An 18190-nucleotide genomic window follows, 5' to 3' on the forward strand; every position below is an offset into this window, starting at 1 on the left:
GGTATATGGAATGAGGTATTGCACTTGCACTAGCACCCATATCACATAAGCCATGATAACAATGATCTCCTATTTTAACAGAAATAACAGGCATGCCTACAACAGGTCTATGTTTATTTTTAGCATCAGGTCTAGCAATTCTAGCAGCTTCATTGCAGAAGTAAATAACATGCCCATCAATATTATCGACCAAGAGATCTTTAACCATAGCAATACTAGGTTCAACTTTAATTTGCTCAGGGGGTTTAGGTGTCTTAATATTACTTTTGTTAACCATAGTTGAAGCTTTAGCATGATCCTTTATTCTAACAGGGAAATGTGGTTTTTCAATATAAGCAGTACAAACAACAGGATCATTATAAGTGATAGTCCTTTCTTAGACTTTAATAGGTGCAACTACTTTTACTTCAACAGGAGGATTATATTTAAACCACTTCTCTTTAGGGAGATCAACATGAGTAGCAAATGATTCATATAAAGAAGCTACTATCTCAGAGTCAAGTCCATATTTAGTGCTAAATTCACGGAAAACATCGGTATCCATAAATGATTTAACACAATCAAACTTAGGTGTTATACCTGACTCCTTACCTTCGTTGAGGTCCCAATCTTCAGGGTTGCGTTTAATTCTTTCCAATAAATCCCATTTGAATTCAATAGTCTTCATTATAAAAGATCCAGTACAAGAAGTATCGAGCATGGAGCGATTACTGAGAGAAAGCCGAGCATAAATTTTTTGAATAATTATTTCTTTTGAGAGCTCATGATTGGGGCATGAATATAACATTGACTTAAGCCTCCCCCAAGCTTGAGCGATGCTTTCTCCTTCGCGAGGCCAAAAGTATACATACATACATACATATATATATATATATATATATATATATATATATATATATATATATATATATATATATATATATATATATATATATACTAGTAAAATGTACCCGTGCGTTGCTACGGGTCGTTGTCGACAATGGACATAGATGATGGTCAAGAAGCCGCACTCTCACTCAATGTCATACTGCCACCCCTCCTACAGCTACTACGTTCAGGTGGAAGAACTGTGGTTGGATAGGGAGGGATAGGAAGGAGGACTTGGAGAAGTTTGAACGAATGCCTTTGTTATTAATTCTAGTCCTGAATGATGCATCGGTATAAGCTTCATTTGTAAATCTTCAAAAGAAACTTCTTGAGTGCTCTCATAAAGCATGATTATCTCTGTATCAATTCTTCAAATGGGAGAGTCACCTTTGTGATTTCGGATCAACTCATAAACATAGTGATTGTAAGGGACACTTGCATGCTTGCTAAGATATACTCCCTCCGTTCCTAAATATTTGTCTTTTTAGATATTCCAAATGGACTACTACATACGGATGTATATGGACATATTTTAGAGTGTAGATTCACTCATTTTTCTCCGTATGTAGTCACTTGTTGAAATATCTAGAAAGACAAATATTTAGGAATGGAGGGAGTACAACCAAGGGTGGAGCCAGCTCATTGCCATTGGGTTCAAATGAACCCAACAAAAAAAGTTATATTCCTTATCAAATCACAATGGCTTAAAGCTAAGGAAAGAAACCTATTGGTTGGAGCTACTAGAAATACACACACCCGAGCTGAACCCATTTTATGTAAAGAAAAAGAATAAGTTCCAGAACATTTAAACACAAAATGATGTTGCTGACAACAGTTGTCATACAGTCTCTGTGTGAAGGCAGTCCTCATATGCAGTACTACCAATATCCACAATAACTGAATTACATTTATCTTGGAGTTGCACAAGCCAACCAAAGTGTCATGTCAGAACCCACAAACATGAAAGCTGAAACCACACGATCACCTCTTCTAATCAGCAATCCAACAAAATGTGTGTCCTGGCAAGCTCCAAAAGAGTTTATATTCGGTGAAGGACACAAACAGCACCAAAGCCAACTTCAGAGTAAAAAACATCACCAAACCTAATGGTGCGTGTACGTTGTAAACTTTATGCACAAGGTAACACACATGAATAGATTTAGCATGATTACTGTGCTCCCAACTTTTTCATGGTTGCCCAACAAAGCAAATGAAAAATTGTGCTTCGATCCTATTAGGAACTCTCCAAGTTCTATCATTAAATAATATCCGAACTCCGCTCGTAAGTAAATTAAAAATGCTTTCACTACCACAGGGACAGGTCCAACATCAAAGAGTTTCTTTTTCACTTCCCCAATAAAAAGCAACATATACTCGCTAATTCAGTTCAGCAATAACAGTAAGCTATGCCAATCCCTTACAGTTTGTAGCTAGCAGAATAGACTATGATATCCTACAGTTCAGAAAAGCTCACAGATCTATCTTGTGTAAAGAAATAGGTCTTCCAAATTAAGTAGTGGCCTAAATACTGAATTATTTTTTATGCTTTTCGGAGCCGGTGACTTGCTAACTTCCCCATGTTGTCCAATTTCTGGAGTGACTTTACTTCAGTTAATACATGCCTCTACTTCTAGTTCTAGTCGGTATAGTTGATTTCCAAAAAGAATGAAGTACTACTATTTAGTCTTCTTGTCCTGGAAGCTATAACGATAAATTACAAAGCAAGAGAGAACATATGATATACGTCCATGCCATCGTGAATCAGAATGACGAGGCTCTATGCCTAATTGACATATTTCTATGAGTCCAAACTAACCAAGGTCTTATTAATTCCGGGATTTACAAACTGGAAGCATTGGGCTAAGGTCTCATCAAGCTTATGTTATTGTTTCCAAAGAATAGAATTGAACAGGCTCGCTAAATTCATTTCACTGTTATGCATAAGGAATCCTTGTTAAATGTACCTGTCTCTGCATCTGGAGTGGGTGGTACAGATTAAGTATACAATAAAAACATGTTTATCCACCCAGAGTCCTTGGTCCTTGTAAGAACTTTAGTTTGTGATAATTTCAGTGAAACGGTCGTAAATCTTCTGAAAGTAACGATATAAATAAGGGATATGAAGAGGGGAAAAAGCATATACACTAATTTTGAATGTAAATAACTCTTCAAAATTAAGTAATTGCTTAAATACTGTAGAAAAAATGCACTTTCAAAGCTGGTGACTTGCTAACTTCCCTCTCATCCTGCTACCAGTCAATAGACTGTGTGAAATAAAATAAAAGAAACAACTGAACCGCACCTGCTACCAGGGGCGGAGTCAGGATTTAGGTATAGGGGGGCCAAGCCAAGTTGGCAAAAACAAATCGTGCAACGCAAAAAAAAGATTCCCCTGTACTATAGTACTGTTTTGTGTCAACACTACTAAAACATAGCTAAATTGATATTAATTCAAATTTGCCTTTACAATTGCCAATAAGATCGAAATATAAATAATTTCATCAGAAGATAACCTAGTTTTACTCTTCATTACCACATCGTAGATCAGACAATCAAAGGAAATTACAAATGAATTAGCATTGTAAATCACACCATCAAAATAATTAAAATTGAATGTGCAATTTCAACTCATATTAAATGAGAATTCAGAGGGCTTAGTAGACAGTTTGATAGTGCTAACCTTGGAGCTGAACCACTAGAGAATTGATATGCTGTATCTGTAGGACGATTTTCCTGTCGCGCAGCTGGTGCCCCCTGATTTAATCTTCTTCTTTTGTTGAGGATCTCCACTGATTTAATCGACCTCGTGAGTTAGAAGTGCAAGAGGCGGCGGCCGCCGGCAGCGCTAATGGCCTCAGGTCACACGTTAATCATGTCGAGGCCTTTTTTAAGCAACGACAGAGGGGCTAGCGGGTTGGAGAGCGGAAGGAGGCAGGCCGTGACCATGCGTGGGCTCTCTGATGGGCCTTTTTCTTTTCAGATTTTATTATACTCTCCGTTGGAGTTAAGGGGGGCCAAGTACGTGTATATTCACCAAATCCGGTCGCTGATTACTCGTGCTTCTGAGTATTTGTCGATCGTTAGGGGGGGGCAGCCCCTGCTCGCCCCCCCTTGGCTCCGCCACTGCCTGCTACATATGTGGTATATGTCTGGACATATGCTAAGATGCAACTAAATTGCAGTACATTTTTTCTGCTGTGGTTCAAGCTGCATGTTTCCTACTTCCTACCTCAGCCAAAGAAACAGTTTCAAGTCAGTTCTACCTAGTTGCATTGCCTATGTCTGAAACCCAATATACAATTGATATTCCCAGCTACATTGTCTATGTCTAAAAACCAACATACGATTGCCTTATGTGCTAGATTCTCAAGAGAAGTTTTATTCTCATTTCTGAAGGAAGTAGAAACATTATTACATAATGCTCAAGTGGTGCAGAACTGAAGAATGCATAATAAGTTGCAGTACATTGGGCAACAGAGAAGCTATGCATTGGGTATTATTTATCTTATGAAACTATAGTACATACCTCAGGTGAAGCATGGTAAGACAGAATTCCAGTGAAGGGTGGAGCACGAGCGGACAATGTTCCTGCGAAGTTGCCGGAACGGTGAGATTGGATGTATGTCGCCTGTGGCCCTGTCATTCAGTAGTATCTAAGGGCCACGTCAGGGACTTCATCATGTACAACTTCGTTGAATGTCGGAGTTCCGCACTTCATCCATCTAGCAGTGGAGCCGAGGGGACTCGTGCCATCCCTCAACATGGGACAACAGCCAGGTGGCCATGGTTGGTGACGACGTATCTCTCACATTCATCTTGTACGACCAATATCTCGCCGTGTCCAAAAAATTAATCTCCTCGTGCCTAAATCATCTTAAGCATACTGCACACAGACCAAGGTGAACAGTTGAAAGTTGAGTTACTTCTGGTGATGCTTCACATAGCAAGCAATAATATCCTATGACCATGCTTGCATATCATGAATCCATGAGGTTGGTCAATAGCTCATCTTGTCTAGCTCAGCTTTGATTTGAGTTTGTCATAGTCACTAAACTTTGACAATCCATAGATCTATCAAGTACAACATCTTGCTTATTAAGTCCCATGTATCCGGAAGCGGATTAGGAGCACTCGGGTGCTCCACCCCCCTATATTCAAAAATAATTTAAGAATTCAAAAAAAAGTCAAAAAATTCTGGATATATTTTTGAACCAAATATGACTAGGTATTGTACTCATATAAAAAGTTTGGCCAAGGAATGATTCTCGTTGACTTAATGGCAAAAAAGACAAATTTATGACAACAATATAGCATGAATAGTACTTATATCTAGCATTTTTGGCGAAATCTTTAATCCCAGATACAATAAAAGTCATTCCCTATTTAATCTTTTTATATGAGTGCAATACTTGGTCATGTTTGATTCCATAAAAAGTTCCAGGATTTTTTGACTTTTTTTTAATTACTAAATTATTTTTGAATATAGGGGGGCGTAGCACCCGAGAGCTCCTATGCATTTTCGCCACGTATCCATCCTATATTAAGTCCCACGTATCCATCACTTCACTTGAAGCAACACATAATCAAAACATATTTTCTAAGAGAAGATTAGAAACCATTTAGATCTATAGAGGCATTTAGTTATAACCAAGTGTGACCAAGCAACATTAATAGGTCTGACACGGGAATTTAGGTCATCGATTAACTAGCAAAATATGGGCAAACTTTTTTTCCACTCCAGATTTTGCCCATTTTTCTTATGCCACTCTAGAATTTGACATTACACTTTTTCCACTCTTAGCTTTTGACAATACATCACAATTGCCATTCCATGGTAAATGCAAAATTTCAGAGTGGCAATTGTGATAGATTGTCGAAGGCTAAGAGCGGCAAAATTGAAAAATAATTATTGCCTTTGCCATGGAATGGCATTTTTTATCTATTGTCAAAAGTTAATAGTGACAAAAAATGAGATGTCAAATACTAGAGTGGAATAAGCAAAATGGTCAAAAGCTAGAGTGGCAAAAAAAATCCAAACATGTACAATATGCCACAAAAAGTATATGTCTAGGAAATTCGTTCGACAATGAATCTAGAGATATAACTTTTATTACACACAACACATGTTTCTCTAGTCAAATTGGGGACCTAAAAACTTTGGCTTATATTCCCATCCAAAGGGAGTATTCACTTTAGAGTCCTTCCATTCATAGAGGCCTTGCAACTTCAAGGACGTGTGTAGCCTGACTTGGCAATCTTTGGCTCTGAACAAATGGCGCTGCTATACACACGACAATCCTGTGCACGACGCATGAATGACCCTACATGGCAGCGCTACAGCCAGCATACACGCACGAGGCAGTTGAGGACCTTGTTCACCTAAAGTCCAAAGCCAATCCCTACCCACACTGCCATAGCCCAAACCCAACCTGAAAGACATCTATACCTACTATTTTTTTTTACTATTAAAGGGAATAGGTATTCTTGGTTTGGTCACAATATTATTTGTCCTTTCTACCGTGGTATTTCTCCGTTTACAATGTGACCTACGAAATTTTCGTCCTTCATGGGCCGCTGGGGTTAATTTTTACGTTCCTTCGTGATACTCTCGAACGGCTGGGCCGGCCCATGAAGATAGTGATAGGCTGCAACGACATACTGTAGCTACAAAAAAACATGCCATTGTAGGGATCAAACCCAGGATGTGATATAAGCAACACCATACTCCGACCAGTTGACCTACCAAGCCTTACTGGTTAAAAAGCAGTGCAAAGAATTAAGAGCCAATCTGCAGTGCAGATATGAATATTTTTAAAATTTCGGTTGCAACAGTTTTTGAAAAAAAATACCAGAATGTTTTCTGAAGCGCAAACACTATAAAAATTGGTAAACATATTTTTAAAAAATGGAACATCTTTGAAAAACATGAACATTTTCCGAAAATCATGAACATTTGTTTTTCAAACAGGAACAATATTTTAAATCCAAAACAAAAGGTGGAAACACAAACATTTTTTGAAACACGCAAAGAAAAATTGAGACTCTGGAAAAGAAATTGAAACATGATTTTTTTTAATTTGAACAATTTGTGGGACGGGAACATCTTTTTGAAATTCCAATAGAAATTCTGAAAAGTTGTGAAAATTTTGAACAAAAACCTTCCAAACAATTTTAGAAAAAGCAAACAAAATTTGAAAACACGTCTTTTAACACATTTTCAAACAAATTTGGAAATAGGAACATTATTTGAAACTCCTAAAAATGAAAACATGAGCATTTTTAAGATTTGTGAACAATCTCTAAAAACAGGAACATTTCTTGAAGCTCTGAACAATTTTAAAAAGTTGTAAAAAAATAGGACAAAACCATTCCAAACATACTTTGAAAAACACAAACATTTTTTTGAAAATCCAAAACATTTTTTAATTTATGTAAAATATGAAAACATGACCATCTTTTGAAAAAATTAAAAGCGCGAACATTTTTCTAGATAGAAGAGGATTCGCTTGAATATTTATCCCAGCTCGCTTTGATCCACAAAAATCCACCAGTTTATATACGCCGGATAGTTGTCGAGTAATCATCAAGCCCAACAAAGGGTATGGTGCAGGAGTGAAGGGATTAAGGTTGGCTCTAATTAAAGGAAGTTGTTGGAATAGAGCCTGACGAAAGAATTAAATGTTGGCTCTAAACAGAAATGTAGGGAGTATGGCTGGATTGTAGGCTCGGGATGTGCTTACATATCCGATGGAGTGTATGGTATAGCTGAATCTAACTAACAAAAGATATAAGATACCTGGTTGGAGTGGTATATATAGCTAGTGAGTGATGACTGAATCTTAATGCATACTAACAAAACAGCCCATGAGATGTGTGCAACACGAGAGATGTTGCTGCCTTCTTTGCATAGGATCAATCGGGTCACGCTCACAAACTACTCAAAAAAGAAAAAAAGAAGCAAATGACCTGCCGTCAGCTTTGATTTTTGAGCGGCATGTTAACCTTTTCAATGTGCAAGGGAATGTTTTTATTTCTCGGTGTTTGTGCCGCTATCAAGTTTTACTTTTTTGAAAAAAATACCTGGTTAATCTACATGTAACTTTCGATCGAGCATTGTTGCTGCAAACGTCATACACAACAGTTTTAGGCCCGCCGCTGTTTCTCAAAGCAGAACACAGCGTTGGAAGGCCAATTGCTTGCTACATCCGGAAGCAACTCAATGTAACACCAGTCACCGCTATTTTTTTTTATTGGGAAGTTGGACCGCCGTGCTGCAAAACCAAATACATAAATGGTGCCAAGACAACAAGGCATACTGACAACATAGCAAAGCCGACCACATGAACACAATAAGGATGACCGCCATTGGTACAAGTCGGACGCGTGTCGTAGCGAGGTCAGTCAGTGTGCTACAAGCTGGGGTTGCGGAGGTGTAAAGCGAACTAAGTGTAGATGTTAGGATTGTAAGGAGAATTAATTGATCCTTAGCACCCGTGTTAAGGGTTGTTGCGTGATTAATGTCTGAACCATATGCATTTCTTTTAGAGCTTGATGTGCGTCTTCTTGTCGTGTGATACCTTCTGGATGCTATTATGCCACACCGATGAATACGCTAATTTTTACTCCCATTGCAACGCACGGGCATATGTGCTAGTATAGTCCTAATAAATCTCGTCCCATCCCCTGTCTCTCATGCGCGACCGCAGTGGTGGCCGCCGCCGTCCCGTCGACAGCCGGACCTGCACATTGGAAGCCCTCCGCAACCCTGATGACCGTCCCCTTTCTCTTGCTATTCTCGTCTTCCATTGCCGTCCTTGCTGCAGGTCTGCGACCACGCCATCGTCGTCTTGCTCGCACCGTCGCGACCACACCGTCGTCGTCTTGGCTTCATCAAAGTTGTCCCTGCTGATCTGAGTCTATGGAGAGCTGTGATGATGGTGTGTACCTAATCTAGTGGCAAGCAATTGACTTGTGTAGATACAATGACTGGCTGTTCTTATTCTGTACCTGGTGTCGTTCTGTACTCTGTTTGAAACATATGTGCTGCTTTTCTATACATCAGCACGTTAAGCTATATGTACTCAGAAAGTGTATATATTTGCAAAGAATGGCACTACGAAAATCATATCTTCCAGATTTGTTTCAGCTCTCAATTGTAGCTTCACCAAAACTAGTAATAGTTGATACGAGATTTCATAACACTTTCAGAATACAGAGTTGTTGTTATACAAAGAGAATAGAGTTTGCAATAAACAAACGAAGTAAGCTGATCTAGATGACAGTCAGATGGCTCTCACAATATGTTTGTCTAGAGCTTAGACTATGACAAGCAACATCCAGCCACAAAATATGCATCTCATGCAGAAGATACTTTCTGTCAATCATTTAACAAAAACTAAATCAACATCATCACAGAGCTCCGATCTTTTTTTATACTTCAGAAATCAAAATTCAGATGGACACCAGCACAAAGGCATGAAAATAAGACAAGTAGACCAAAATTATCCATATCACCTCACTACAATTGTTCACAGCTGTTTCTCCAAAGGAGTTCAAGGCTAAAACCACAGTTACATTACTGAAAATAAATGGTGGCATCCAGTGCTATAAGTGATACTCTCAAATTCATTCCGAAGTACTCCAGACTCCAAAGCATGTCCCTTCCATCCATTCAGGTTAGCAGCGCGCAAGTCCATGGCATCTTTCATTCCCTTAGAAGTTTAAAGAAACCAAATAGTCATTGGCAAACACTTTATGACAATATTTGATGGTGTAAATGTGTAACACCTCGAGAATATCAATGTAAGACATGATATGAGTTGGTGTAGCAGGCTCATTTGTTTGTAGCTCCTGGAAAAAGTAGTAGTGCTTGAGTGTCTTGTATATATAGCATCGTACAATTCATGCTGTAAGGCAACTGCTCATACTAAGTACCTGAAACTCATTCGGAAAGAACAAAAAAACTTCCAGCCTCATATCCTTCATAGTGAGCATTTCTGTGAAGAAAAAAACCTTAAATGCAAAGGGAAATATGTTGAAAATACTATAATAACAGTAGCTAGATAAAATATTACCTTTGTTTGTTGTGAACTTTGGATATTGGTGTCCTGTCCATTTTTCGATTTACTGATGTATTTTTACTACAAGGTAGTTCTTACACATTAGCAAGTTACAATTGGAAGAAAGCAAATAACTATAAATTTGGATACCTTTCCCTGCTTTTGAGTTGGCACTTTGGTTGTATTTTTTGGAACATGCCGCCTCTTTGCTCTCAATTTTTTGATCACTTGATCCACTTTAGACATCCTTATCTTTGAAGGAGGACGACCTACACCGCGAACAGGGATTGGACCGAGTACAAGTTTTTCTTTATTTAACATTGTATCTTTTCTTGCTTTGAAGTTGGACCATCTTCCTGAACATCTTGGCTAGCACAATATGCCTCAATATTCCTTTCTAACTCATCAAGGCCATCCATCACCAAGTCACGCAATGTTCAGACTCTGCACCTTTCTCTGCCACTTCGCGAGAATGCTTGCACAAATCCACATAACGTTGCACGACTGGTGTATTCAACATATCACCATAGGAGCATTTAATATATGTGTGTTTGCGCTTAAAATCCTTTCTCCATCGCTGCACAATATACCTAGAAGGCACATCTCTAATCTTCATGAGCAAGCACAGAAATGATGAGGCTACACAAGATGCCTCGACATTCAAAAGCCTACAAATACACTGCACATCACATTCCTCTTGGTTGAGCATTTTGACGAGTTTGAGGAAAAACCTCTTCAATAGCATTTTGCATTGGTTGGCATTGGTCAGTGATGATATCATTTGGTGGTTTGTATGACATACAACAGAGCCAAGACTTAAGTAAACAAACAAAAGTTTCGGTGTCTTCTTTGGATAGAAGACCACAACCTAATAGAACAGATTCTCCATGATGATTTACACCAACAAAAGGAGCAAAAAGCATTTTATACCTGTTTGTTAAGTATGTAGTGTCAAATGTGATGGCATCCCGATAAGGCTCATATGCAACCATGCTTCTTGCATCTGCCCAAAAGACATTTCTCAAACGTCCATCCCCAGCCACATCAATAACATGGAAAAAGTCTGGATCTTTTGATTGCATATGAAGAAAATATTGATAAAAAACATGTGCGTCCCAGCACCAAGTTGCAGCCTTCTTTTCTCTTGCCAATAGTTCCTACGTTTCGTTTGACCAAAATCTAGATTTCCATATCCGCCAGCTTCCATAACAAGAGAACCAAAATTCTTGTTCATACGGATTCCTGCTTGATCATTCAATTCTAGCCTTCTCTTGGAATGCAAGTCCAACTTATTGTGGCATCTCAGAAATCTGGATTTGCTTGGACTTATAGGATGATTGTGGTAAAACGTAAGAGATGTAATGCAAAATTTCTCCTCACGACAGGAGAAATTACACTTAGCTGGGCATTGCATCCTTGTCGACGGATTAGGCTTAAATGAGTTCTTTGTTGAGCATTGATCTTCTCCATGTCTGGTCATCCTTCTCATCACACCAAAGCCCTTCTTTTTGGCATAACCTTTGTAGAACCTAACGGCATCATCCTCACTATGAAACAACATCCCCTTCCTGGGTTCCAATGTCATGATCGGCTCTACGTGTCGTTCATCTGAAGAATCCCCAATCTCTTCGACGATGAGATCATCTTCATCATCTTCATTAAGTACTGGTCTATTCTGTTCTGCTACTTCATCCAAAGTTAAACCTGGCTTGATTAAGTACCTAAAATTGCCAACACAAAGATCAGAGATGTTGTATAGTGTGGGAGGCGTATATTTAGTCTGGAACATGTATAGATTGGATTAATCAATGCAATCAGATGTTGTAGTGGGAGGACAATATTGAGTCTGGAACATGTATAGATTGGATCCAATCAATGCAATCAGAGATGTTGTAGTGGGAGAACAATATTATGCCAGGAATATGTATAGATTGGATCCAATCAATGCAAAAGATAAACCAAGAATTGTACAGACCTCATGTTTGTTGCCCTTCTAATCAAACTTATGTGTAGTGACTGCAGATTGCATGAGCAAGATTGATCGATAAATCAGCAACAGAGGATCCATATTTGGAGGAAGGAGGGGGCATGAGGGTTTTGGAGGGAAGAGGAGAAGACGCCATGGTTCTGGAGAGAAGGGAAGAAGGTATGCAAGGGTTAGTCGGATCGGGTCTGGGTTTGGGCTGGGCTAGGCTGGGCTGGACGGTAGCTCTGCCTTTTGAGTTGACGCTAGTGCTGTTGGGAGGGAGGTATAGTTCGCAGATTATGCGGAGGTGTCGTGCGTGAAACAATTTTGCGGAACAAAACACTACTACTTGCCCTAACAACACTGTAGAGGGCGCAAATAAAGAAACAACACACCTAGAGAGTCACGCCTCACTAGTCACTACATGACATTTGTTTACTGAAACATGAAATATAGTGCTGACCAATGCTCAAGCAAGGACCCCGTGGGGTATACACTTTACGGTATAGAGCTATTTTTTCATGCCGAACAAAAACATTTGGTTTTTGTATCTATCTACCGAAATAGGCTTTCACCTCGCTTTATATTAATATAGTCACACGGCAAACATTGGGTAATGCTAGACCTATGGAAGATTATGTAAGGATTTTACGTAAAAGCTGACATGGAGGTAATTATTGAGTCAGGATTAGTGGATGGGGCCCACCCTGGTTGAATTCAGTGGCGGGAGGGGGCATAGGGAATTTATGGAAGGGTAAGTAAACTTATGTAGGACCTTTTTGTAGGTGTAGGATTATCAGCAAACAATACAAGATACTGAAAAAAAATCCCTAAGAGTTGATCAAAATAGAATATACGACAAACTAGCCGAAAACACTAAAAACACACTATAGGCACCAGTATACGCCTCGTGTGAGTCACGGAGAAGAAGCACATGAGATCCGTAGTCACGCCCAAGTTGCACCCACACTTATCAGGGTCCTCCCTAAAAGTGTCACAACATGAAGCAGTGTCGCCGCGTTAGTCAAGGGAGACAAAGTATTTCACCTTGAGTGTTGGACAACAAGTAGAGGGCCACAGTGGCGCCCCAGGAGGAATGCAACACCCGCATGCATTGCAGCCGTCGATATGGAGGCGCAAAGCTTTCGATCAGCCCAGCCTCTATCACGTCACGGGAGCAAGCCATAAGCCAGGATCTCCCACCATAATGTAACACCCCGAGAATCATGCTACAGTAATCTCCCCCTAATGATGGCCATGTCATCGTGATTACTATGCAGCTTGCCACTTGTCCAAAAAAAAATCAAAGCCTTTTTCAAATTTAAAATAAGTTGAATAAATTATTTCTTCGAGAAGTAAAACTAAAATGTTCACCTTATCCTATAAATTTCCCTGATCATTGTCATATTGAAAACAACCTCTTCTGAATTCCCAAAATGCCCATGGGAATTAATTTATTGGTCCAGCAGCATTTAAATTGGGCTTTTCAATTTCTAAAATTGAATAGACAAATCCTTTTTGACCTCAAACTTTTTGTTCCATCTCAAGGTATGGTGTTAGATTTATGTGCCAAGTTTTGTTCAAAACAAAACTCATTTGGTGCTAAAAGAAATTGAAAAAAACTAAAATAAAATTTGAAAATAAAAAAGGGGAAAAAGGAAAAGGCCCCACCGTACACTTGGGCCACAAGTCCATAGTAACAGGCCGAATCCACCCCAGGCCAACTTTTCCCCCTGCCTCCTTCTTCCTCTGTTCACCAGAGACCTGGTGGACGAGCACGCCGCGTCCATCACTTGGATGGCCACGCGTTGACCATTCCGCTGTCTCCCCGTGTGGATAGCCCCCCTGCAGCGAAACCCTAGACCGCCCACATCCGTCTCCCCTTCGATCCCCCGTCTTCCTCATCCCCTTCTGCTCGATCTCAGAGGCGTGAGCTCCGCATGACCGAGCTCCTCCCCGTTGTTGTCGCAGCCACTGCACGCCCCTCTCCACGCAGGTGAGTCCTGGAGAACCTCCGCCGTCCACTATGCCGTCTACGTCCACGAGCTCAAGCCGGGACCCTCCCTCCATCGTCGACTTCCTCACCTTCGTCCGCCGCACACAACGTCGTCGATCCGCTCGCCTCCAGCCGTCCTCGTGCCACCCCGGCCGTCTCGAGCTCGCCGTCGACCTCCCCCCAGTGAGCCTCCTCTGGTTCCCCGCTCCCTTTCCTATTTCCTCCTGATGTAAGCCACCGAACACCCCCCCGCGACCAAGCTCGCGCTTGCATGCCCGAAGCCACGCCCATCACCGTGCTGTGCCCCTGCCTCCCCGCGGCCGCCCTTGCTCTCGCTCTGGTTGCACCCTGTGCCCCACCTAGACCGCTCGCTTGCCGCGTACGCCCCGACCTCATGCCCCGCACGCGCCTTGGCCTGCGTCGCCGTGCGCCGCACCGCGCCCCTAGCGCTGTTGCGGCTACTTCTTCCGGCCGCCCGCTGCCGTCCTCGAGTGCAGCAACTGCTCTGCCTAGCCCCGCCGCCGCCTGCAGCCTCGCCCCCTGCCGCGTGCTCGTCACCGCGCCCCTTGCTGCTGCCCCGCCTCCGCTCGCCGTGGCCGGTCACGTCCGCTAGCGTCGCCGCCCCGGCCACCACCACACCTGGCCTCGCCCCCCGCTCCCCCTGGCCGGCACCCCGCCGCGCCCCGACGGCCTTTGTCCGCCGCGCCCCCGCGCGCGACCGCGTGCCCGTCCTCTGCCATGCCGCGCTCCGCCGCCGTCGCCTGCGGCCGCGGCCCCGGGTGGCCGCGCCCGGGTCCGACACCCGGCGTCCACCCCTGCGCCCATATCCGCGCTCGATAACCCGTTGGGCCCATGTGCCACTTCACGTGGGGCCCGCCCAAAAAAAGATTTAATTTTTTTATAATATAATCTTGTTAATTAATTAATCACCCAATTAATTAAATCAATTAACCTGTTTAATTACCTTATGGACTGTTAGATTAGTTTAACAGTCAATGACATGTGGGCCCGTTTGACCGAGTTGACCAGTCAACTTTGACTAGTCAAACTGCTGACTAGAGCCCCTGGACCCACATGTCATCCTCTGGTACACTTCTGTGTACACAGATCTGGGTGCACCTAACATTTAACTTGTATTTTCAAATTAAAAGTAATTTCAGAATATTGTTTAAATCTTTGAATCATATAAAATAATCCGTAACTCGAATGAGAAAGTTTTATACATGAAAGTTGCTCAGAAAAATCCAACGAATCCAAATAGGTGGTCCGTTTACCTGTCAGATGCCTCTAACTATCTGAACATGGGACATTCCCCCTCCGGTCAACTGTCTCACACAGGTCCGGAACTGGGAAAACATCCCCAGTTGTTTCCCCCCTTCACCTTTCGTGCAACACTATGTTAGGTCGCCCCTAGTTCTGTTTTTCGTCATGTCATACTTAGTAATGTATCTGTGTGCTTTATATTTACTATTTCTTCCCCCTCTTCTCTCGGTAGACCCCGAGACCGATGTTGCCCCTGTGATCGACTTCACAGCTGACGACCCTGCCTTTGCCGCCCAGCAACCAGGCAAGAAAACCCCCCTTGAGCATTCCGATATCGTCCATTTCTTCCCCTCTCATGCTTGCATTAGAACTGCTACTGCTTTTTGTATGATCCTATTCTGATGCATAGCCTGTTTTTGTTACTTGCTTTCATACCTTACCTGCTTATTCTAAACTGCTTAGTATAGGTTGGTTAGAGATCCATCAGTGACCCCACCTTGTCCCAGTTGCCCCTGCTTTATGTTTGATGACTCGATCAACGTGATCGACGTCTAGGCCCTGACACCGCACATCACCCCCCTTAGTTGTACGACTTTGCAGAGTTACTATCGAGTGCCGAGGGTGACACCTCATCAGCACTTCTGATGTTAACCCTGTAGTGCAGCTATTCGGTCATGGTCATCAAGGGTGATTCCTCCTTGACCACTCCCGATAATGACTCTGTCGTGCAACCCCTCAAGTGTGGACCAATGAGGCTGATTCCTCCAAGTCCACCTTGATGGTTACATCGGGTGGGAATCCATCGAGAGTGATTCCTCATGTTTCCCCATTGCTGTTTCAGACACACTGTTACTTTGACTTACCACAGAGCCATGATGACATCGGGTCGGCCCCAAGGGGTACCCGTGAGTGATGTGAAGTCGGGTTAATCTGGAGGATACTCGCAAGTTTTCCACGCGGTGCGGCCAGGCATTCTTAGCCCATGCCGCAAGTCCGTGAGACGGGGCGACGGGACCACATATCGTGGGTCATTGATCATTACCGCACTATCAAGACACTAATGGTTTGGATATTTGATCCGAGTAGGGCTCTGGCCTTTTTCGCACTAACCACCACGTGGGAATAAGTATGGGCACTCTGCGTCGTATGTATCAGCCGAAAGCTCAACGGACGTCAGCGATGGAGCGGCGCGCGCCGGGTTGGACTGGAACACCTTGCCTTGTATAAGGGAGGCTAGGTCTGCTCACTGGCCGCGTACGCAACGTGCATAATTGCAAAGGGTGATGGCCCATGACCCCTTCACATTTAGGATGTAGACCAGCGTGCTGGCCTCTCTGTTGAGCCTAGGTAGGACTGTGGTGTGTTGATCGGCCGAGGCCGGTCATGACCTGATGGTGTGTCCGACCGGAGTTGATCGAGCGTGTTGAGTAAGTTGGTGCACCCCTACAGGGAAGAAAACATCTATCGATAGCCTGTCCTACAGTAACAAATGCTCGGAGTTGTATCCAGATCGATACAACTAGAACTGGATACTGGATGCTGAGGCATGTAATGGATATGAGGGCTCGGGATTGTTTCCTCGCAGGGTGTCGTGGAAGTGATCTCTGGGCGCTAATGTTACACCATGTTTGCTAAATATAAACTGCTATTCTGTACTCTTCTGAATGCTGCAAGATGCTTGGAGCTGCTTGAAGATGCTAGTCTTCGATATGCTAGGCTTTCCCCTTCTCTTCTGGCATTCTACAGTTTAGTCCACAGATACATCCCATTCCTTTGATACAGATGCATACTTAGTTTAGATCTGATGTAAGTCTTGCGAGTACTTTGGATGAATACTCACGGCTGCTTTGCTACCTCTTTTCCCCTATACCCGATTGTTGCGACCAGATGACGGATCCCAGGAGCCAGACAACACCACTGATGACTACTACTACCCCGAGGGTTCCTAGTACTACGTGAGGGCCGCTGACGACCTGGAGTAGTTAGGAGGCTCCCAGACAGGAGGCCTTGCCTTTTCGATCATTGTTGCTTTTGTGCTAGCCTTCTTAAGGCAGACTTGTCTAACTTATGTCTGTACTCAGATATTGTTGCTTCCGCCGACTCTTGTGTATTCGAGCTTATATATTCGAGCCCTCGAGGCCCTTGGCTTTAATATAAAGCTTGTATTATTTTAAATTTATGTCTAGAGTTGTGTTGTGATATCTTCCCGTGAGTTCTTGATCTTGATCGTACACATTTGCATGTATGATTAGTGTATGATTGAATCGGGGGCGTCACAAGTTGGTATCAGAGCCGACTGCCTGTAGGAGCCCCCATCCAAATCCTTGGCCGAAGTCGAGTCTAGTCACTAAAAAACTTTTTACTAACATGGCTGTGTGTCTTACGGGCCCACGTCGCCATTGGGTGGTATTAGGATCTTTTATTCCTCGTCTATACTCTGGGACTCTGATCTCTCGTCTATCAGGGTTAAACATTTTACTAACTCTGACATTAGGTTCTCGTACCCACTTCCTCCTAGAGAGCCCCGACATTACCGATGATCGCTTGCTTTGCCACAAGATTCTGCAGATACTCCTTGATGTTTCTCGAGACCCTGTGCCCACTGCCTTGTAGTTCCTGACCACCGATAATCCCCATTGTTAGTGTCAAAACCGACGGATCTCAGGTAGGGGGTCCCGAACTGTGCGTCTAAGGTCGATGGTAACAGGAGGCAGGGGACACGATGCTTTACCCAGGTTCGGGCCCTCTTGATGGAGGTAATACCCTACATCCTGCTTGATTGATATTGATGAGTATGAGGATTACAAGAGTTGATCTACCATGAGATCGTTGTGGCTAAACCCTAGAAGTCTAGCCTGTATGATTATCATCGCCTCTATGGACTAAACCCTCCGGTTTATATAGACAACGGAGGGGCCTAGGGTTGTACAAAGTCAGTTTACAAAGGAAGGAACCTACATATCCGAACGCCAAGCTTGCCATCCATGCAAAGGAGAGTCCCATCCGGACATAGGAAGAAATCTCCTGTCTTGTATCTTC

This window comes from Triticum dicoccoides, chromosome 2A, assembly GCF_002162155.2.
Source record: "Triticum dicoccoides isolate Atlit2015 ecotype Zavitan chromosome 2A, WEW_v2.0, whole genome shotgun sequence".
In the NCBI taxonomy this organism is placed as follows: domain Eukaryota; kingdom Viridiplantae; phylum Streptophyta; class Magnoliopsida; order Poales; family Poaceae; genus Triticum; species Triticum dicoccoides.